The sequence below is a fragment of the Cebus imitator genome, unplaced genomic scaffold (assembly GCF_001604975.1).
Source record: "Cebus imitator isolate Cc_AM_T3 unplaced genomic scaffold, Cebus_imitator-1.0 Scaffold29, whole genome shotgun sequence".
Taxonomy (NCBI): Eukaryota; Metazoa; Chordata; class Mammalia; order Primates; family Cebidae; genus Cebus; species Cebus imitator.
Window position 1 is genome coordinate 1,829,654 of NW_016107344.1, and position 7,655 is coordinate 1,837,308.

Below are 7,655 nucleotides of genomic sequence, written 5' to 3' on the forward strand. Positions count from 1 at the left end.
AAAAAAAAAAAAAAAAAAAAAAAAAAAAAAAAAAAAAGAAAAGAAAAAGAAAAAAAAATAACTTGGAAAACTCACATAATGTTTACTTGTACTCTAGATAAAACAAACAACTAGATGAAAATGAAACTTCATTTCTAGTTTAAATATTATCTCTAGCTAACATTTAATAAGTGGTGTGATTTTTTTGAGCCAGACTCTTGAATTCAAAACCTGATGGTTGTGTGACATTAGACAAATTACTTAGAGTCTCTGAATCTCAGTTTTCTTATCTGTAAAGTGGGAAAATAGTCCCACTTCAAGAGGCTGTTGTGAGAAGTCAATAAATTAGTTGATATATGCCACTTAATAGAGTGTCTGGCACATATAAATTGATTTGCTATTATTGTTTATTATTGTTATTATTTGCTTAATTTTTAAATCTCTACATCCTGACTTCCCAATGAAATTGTCAAGATTAATGAGGCAATCTGTTTGAGCATTGTCTCATTAGGAAGAAGGCATTTCTAGGGAAATACAAGACCCATAAGAGCATTAATCACACTTTGGTGCATTTATAAACACTCTTATAGGCACACTATAAAACTATATTAATTATAATAATAGCTTCTATTAATAATCCTTTAAATTAAACTTATTCACGTAGGTTCTGATATACATGAACTTTGAAGAAAAAATGTATCAGAAAAACGATCCAAAAAACAAAAAAATTGTCCTCTATATTTGCTTCTCATCTATTTGTTTTGAACTTTAAAAATCACAAACACAGCTACACAAAAGCTTTTCTAAACAGAAATACCTTTTTCCCCGCTAAGAGAGTAGACAGAAATCACATTTACAGTACCTGGCTGTTTTCTATATTGAGAAGAGGGAGATTTTCAACACTCACAGTGCCAACCGAACACTGAACCAGACATACAAGTCTCTCTGATCTATTTTGTTTTGTTTTGTTTTTTTCTTAATTCACATCCTGCTGTGGTTTGAATGTGTCCCTCAAAGTTTATGGGTTGGAAACTTAATACTCAAAGCAATAGTGTGGAGAGAAGGAACCTGTAAGAGGTGATTAGGTCATGAGGGCTCCACCCTCATGAATGGATGAATGCCTTGATGGCAGCAGAAGGTTAGTTCTCACAGGAGTGGGCTCCTAATAAAAGAATAAGTTCAGTGCCCTTCTCCCATCTCTCTCTTTCAGGAGCTTGCACTCTCTTGCGTTTCTGCCTTCCACCATGGAAGGACACAGCAAGGAGCTCTTGCCAGATGCTAGCCCCTCAACCTTGGACTTCCCAGCCTTCAGAACCATAAGAAATACATTTCTGTTTACTGTAAATTTCCCAGTCTCAAATATTACGTGATAGCAGCACAAAACAGGCTAAGATGCTCCCTTAACATAAACCACAGGGTTCCTATGAAAACAGGCAACATGGAATGTTTCAGGAGTTGTATTCATTGAAAGAAAGGAGAACCAAAAGGAGAGATCGTGCTGGAGTGAATGGAACACACACTGTGACAAGGATCTCACAATCTTACCAACTTTGAGATCAGATAAGGGGCTTGTGTGGAGATCAGATAAAGGTCTTGAGATCAGGTAAGGGTCTTGCAAAGAGCTTCTCTATGGTGTCTTTCAATCCCAAATTTTGTATTCAGGTAAAATAGTTAAAGATCTGAGTCTTAATCTACTGTCACCTTGATTATGTAGTGTACAATGCCTTAAATGCGTATTTTCTCATTTAGTGTAACAGAAACACCATAAGATAGATGTCTTTGATAATCTCCTGTATGGAGGTACGTAATTGAAGGTTTCAAAAGGTTGAATAACTTATGAACAGTGAATAGCAAGTTAGAGTTTGAATATACTTCTTTGAAATTTAGAACCTGTGCTTTTAAACTGTGTCACACTACCTCTTACATATGCTTATTAATTGAATATAACTTGTATTATCTTTCCACTGATATCTATTATATGTTTACATAAAAAGTTTCTCTTTTATATTTAGGGGAGCTAATGAACTCTATAAATTTAACAAATATTTTCTGAATGATAATATGGTAGGCACTGTACACTGTATTAGAGTACAACAGTAAACAAAACAAAAAAAATATGGTTCCCAAGTTTATGCTTGGGAGGGAGACACGATGTTTTAAAGAAGTGTAAAAATCTGTCCAATTAATACTTCCCTACCTTTTTATTGTAAATTATCAGGATTTAAGTTTCACTGCATGCCAAGCTATTGTCCTGGATGCTTTTATACATTATTTAGTTTAATTCCTATCTATGAATCAGATTTTTCTTTTATTTCATGAAGCAGGAAACATGCCTAACTGGTATATGCTTGTGCCAGTTTATTCTTCCTCCAGCATTGAATGAAAATGACTTTGTTTATTATATCTTTTTCAATATTTATTACTTTCCTTAGAAACTGTTAATTTGATAGATTAAAAAAATTTTATCTTATTGTTTCCATTAGGATTTTTATCTTAATGAGGTTGGACATCTGTTGGTGTATCAGAAAATATTTATTAGGCAGCTATTATTTATTAAGTAATACACATGGCATAGAGGGTAAAAGACAAAAGTGTTCTCAATAAAAAATTAGAGAGTAAAAGAAAAGAAAACTTATAAACCTCATAGGTGAAGGTAAATAGCCCCATTTTCTTCATGGCCTTGTATTGTCTGTTTGGTCACAGGTGCACAATTGGTTACTGTCCACATGGAAAGCAAAAGACATTCTGTATCAATGATACTTTGCTTCTTTTTAAAAATAAGGATTCTGTATTGTAAAATTGACTAATATTTTCCTTTGTATATGTCTTTCTGTTCAGCTTTTTCTATCTTCTACACACCAAAGAATAAATTTAATGTGGCTCACAATTCAAAAGAAAAGAATTATTTTTAAGGTGAGATAAGTGTGGATTGTGATAGTAGTATTTATAATTCATATACACAAATAATTACTAATCTAAATATGTAATTCATTTTAAAGTACTTTCTAAGTATGTCTACTGTTTTTACTAAGATACATTAACCATCTTCTATTTGTAATGTTGCATAAAGACTATTAGTTACTAACGAAAAATCAGAATAGAACCAAAATCACATGTCTGATGTCTTAGCTTTCATTCTATTTTCTTTTAGCCAGATCATCCTGTCTTCCCAATCTCTCACTCGACAGCAAGTGAAATTGCCCTAGGCTAGGAATATCACAGTATGAAAGTGAGATGTCATGATAAAGACACCTAATTTTCATTGCACCCATGTGACATATACCTTTTTCCTAAACTCTTTTTTGGTTTGGAAAATCACCTATTTCTTTATATCCCATTGGCTTTTCTTGTTTGTTTTAAAACTGTACCATCTGTCAGAATTGAGGCTATGCCTATTTGTCTATGTTAGTTGCTTTGCATGATTAACCAAAGACTATGTTATAGTGAAATAATCATAAGATGTTGATTGTTCACTTATTAGAAAATCTTCGGTTTAGTGATTGCTGAGTGGCTACATAAGCTTATTATACTCATGGATTTGGATTAGTACCTTGATGATTCCCTAGGCCTTTTTCTCATCAAAACCAGACAGCTGCATGCAATCAAGATATTGATAAAAACACAAAGTAGTCCCAGAAGTCCCCAGAAGACTTCCCTTTCTATGTCTTTGGCTAGAAAATTGTTACATACACCCTCCTGTATGAAAGACACGTCTCACCTTCAGAGAGATTAAAGAATACCTGTTCCATCCCTGAACAAAAGCAGGCTGATAGCAATAAGAAAAAACTTGGGGAAAAGCTTTTGTATAAAAATCCAGGGATATCTGATAAAAATGTTTTAAAAGTACGGAGACTTATTAAATATACTCAGTTTTAAAATCACATTAGAAACTAAAGTAGAAATCGTAAGTTAATTGCAATTCAAAATGAATTGGAGCCATGTGTATGCATTAATCTATTAGAAATACCATACTTTAGAGACATATAGAGACATGGTTTGGCTGTGTCTCCACTCAAATTTCATCTTGAATTCCCACATGTTGTGGAAGGGACCTGGTGGGAAGTAACTGAATCGTAGGAGCAGGTTTTTCTCATGCTGTTCTCATGATGGTGAGTGAGTCTCATGAGACCCGATGGTTTTATATGGGGGAGTTTCCCTGCACAAGCTCTCTCTCTTTTTTTCCTGCTGCCATCTATGTTAAGATGTGACTTGCTCCTCCTTGCCTTCAACCATGATTCTGAGGCCTCTCCAGCCACATGGAAGTGTAAGCCCATTAAACTTCTTTTTCTTCCCAGTTTTGAGTATGTCTTTTTCAGCAGCATGAAAATGGACTAACACTGTAAATTGGTAGTAGTAGAGTGGGGCATTGCTGAAAAAAAACCTGAAAATGTGAAAGCAATGTTACAACTGGGTAAAGGTAGACACTGGAAGAGTTTGGAGGACTCAGAAGAAGATAGGAAAATATGGGAGTGTTTGGAACTTCCTAAAGCCTTGTTGAATGGCTTTGAACAAAATGCTGATAGTGATATGGACAATAGAATCCAGGCTGAAGTGGTCACAGATGGAAATGAGGAACTTGTTGGGAACTGGAGTAAAGATGACTGCTATTATATTTTAGCAAACAGACTGGAGACATTTTGCCCCTGCCCTAGAGATTTGTGGAACTTTTAACTTGAGAGACATGATTTAGGGTATCTGGCAAAGGAAATTTCTAAGCAGCAAAGCCTTAAAGAGATGACTTTGGTGCTGTTAAAGGCATTCAGTTTTATAAGAGAAGCAGGGCATAAAGTTCAGAAAAATTACAGCCTGACAATTCAATAGAAAAGAAAATCCCATTTTCTGGGGAGATATTCAAGCCAGCTGCAGAAATTTGCATAAGTAATGAGGAATTGAATATTAATACCCAAGACAATGGGGAAAATTTCTCCAGGACATGTCAGAGACACTTGCAGCAGCCCCTCCCATCACAGGCACCAAGGCATTGGAAGAAAAAGTGGTTTCATGGGCTGACCCCAGGGTCCTTGTGCTGTGTGCAGCTTAGGGACTTGGTGTCCTGTGTCCCAGCCACTCCAGCTTGGGCTAAGAGGGGCCAACATGGAGCTCAGCCTGTGGCTTTGGAGGGTGCAAGCTCCAAGTCTTGGCAGCTTCCATGTGATGTTGAGCCTGTGGGTGCACAGAAGTCAATAACTGAAGTTTGGGAACCTCCATTGTGGAAGTGGAGCCCTCATGGAGAACCTCTGCTAGGGCAGTGTGGAATAGAAATGTGGGGTCTGAGTACCCACACAGAATCCCTACTGGGGCACTGCCTAGTAGAGCTGTGAGAAAAGGCCCACCGTCCTCCAGACCTCAGAGTTGTAGATATGCTGGCAGCTTGTACCATGCACCTGGAAATGTTGCAGACACTAAACACCAGCCTGTGAAGGCAGCCAAGATAGAGATTGTAACCTGCCAAGCTACAGGGGTGGAGCTGTCCAAAACCATGGGAACTCACCTCTTGCATCACCATGACCTGGATGTGAGACATGGACTCAAAGGAGTTCATTTTGGAGCCTTAAGATTTAACTGCCTTGCTAGATTTCAGACTTCCATGGGATCTGTAGCCCCTTTGTTTTTGCCAGTTTATCCCATTTGGAATGGTTATATCTACCCAATGCCTGTACCCCCATTGTATCTAAGAAGTAACTAACTTGCTTTTGATTTTACAGGCTCATAGGCAAAAAGGTCTTGCCTTGTCTTCATTGAGACTTTGAACTGTAGACTCTCGAGTTAATGCTGAAATGAGTTAAGACTTTCGGTAACTGTTGAGAAGGCATGACTGGTTTTGAAATGTGAGGACATGAGATTTGGAGGGGCCAGGGATGAAATAATATGGTTTGGCTGTGTCCCCACCCAAATCTCATCTTGAATTCCCACATATTGTGGGAGGGACCTGGTGGGAGGAAACTGAATTATGAGAGTAGGTTATTCTCATACTGCTCTTATGAAGATGAGTGAGTCTCACAAGATCTGATGGATTTATAAGGGGGAGTTTCCCTGCAAAAGCTCTCTTATTTGCCTGCCACCATCCATGTAAGATGTGACTTGCTCCTCCTTACTGTCTACCTTGACTGTGAGGCCTCCCCATCCACATGGAAATGTAAGTCCATTAAACCTTGTTTTCTTTCCAGTCTTGGGTATGTTTTTATCAGCAGTGTGAAAATAAACTAATACAAATACCAAAATCAAAGAAAAGTTTTCTTATTGTGTTAGTCCATTTCATGCTGCTGATAAAGATATTCCCAAGAATAGGTAATTTACAAAAGAAAGACTTTTATTGGATTTATAGTTCCACATGGCTGCAAAGGCCTTACAATAATGGCAGAAGGTGAAAGACATGTCTCACATGGCAGTAGAGAAGAGAAAAGAAAGCTTGTGCAGGGGAACTCCTCTTTAAAACCATCAGATCTCTTGAGACTTATTCACTATCATGAGAATAGCACAGGAAAAACTTGTCCCCTTGATTAAATTACCTCCCACCAGGTCCCTTCCACAACATATGGGTGGGGACACAGCCAAACCATATTTGAACCATATTTTTAAGTATTCCTGATTGAACTAACATGTTACAGAATCATGGTTTGATTCCACTGTGCAGCAAATAGTTCAAAATTTATTGAACTGGTTCAGCCTCAGTAATAAAAGAGACCATATGTTTAGCTAATTTAACAAAAATATTATCAGAACATATTTCTGTAACAACAGAGATGTTTTCCATAGCCAGCATTGTCAAGAAGGAACCTAAGATTCTTTAATTAATCACAATAACATTTAAGTTTGTTGAAAGGTAGAAAGTCCACCTTTGAAAATTGAACATATGGCAACTATGAAACACATCTATCATGAAAAGAAAAAGCAATGATAGCAAGCTTCATCTAGATTTTGAGAAATTATAATCACCTGCTATTTTTAGTAACTTCTTAAAGTTAGAAATAGCACAGTAATTTAAAACCAAAAAGAACCCTAAAGTTTATTATTCTTATTTTAATAAAAAAGATTTAAAATGTTAATATTTAAAATTAGTAAGTTAAAGCATATTTTATTTTTGTATGATAGATTTCTTAATCATAATTTAATTTGACACAAAATTTAAGATAACTACTATAATGCAAAATTATTTTCAGCTGTGCATATAGTTAATATATTTAAGTAGGCAGCTATACTCTTAACTTTGTATTACTGAATATTTTCTTTTAAGCAAAATAATCTTTACATGATTGCCTTTTATTCTTTTTAGATTTGCTTTGGCAAACTTAAAACTACAAGATGGTTAGTAATTATAGATGACTTTTTCAACATTTCATTTGCAGCTGCACATAAAAGATGAAGTTATATTTGAAGAAAATGAGTATGGTACAAGTTTCTGTAAATGTTAACCTCAATGAACATTTAAATAATCAATATCACAGAGATTAGAGTATTAATTTTCCAAAGAAAGTAAATTGCTCAAATTTAAGTCAATCACTGAATTTTTTTTCCCATTTATTTATTCTATTGCATTTTAGGTTTTGGGGTACATGTGAAGAACATGTGAGATTGTTGCATAGGAACACACGTGGCAGTGTGATTTGCTGCCTTCCTCCCCATCACCTACATCTGGCATTTCTCCCCTTGCTATCTCTCCCCAGCTCCCCACCCCC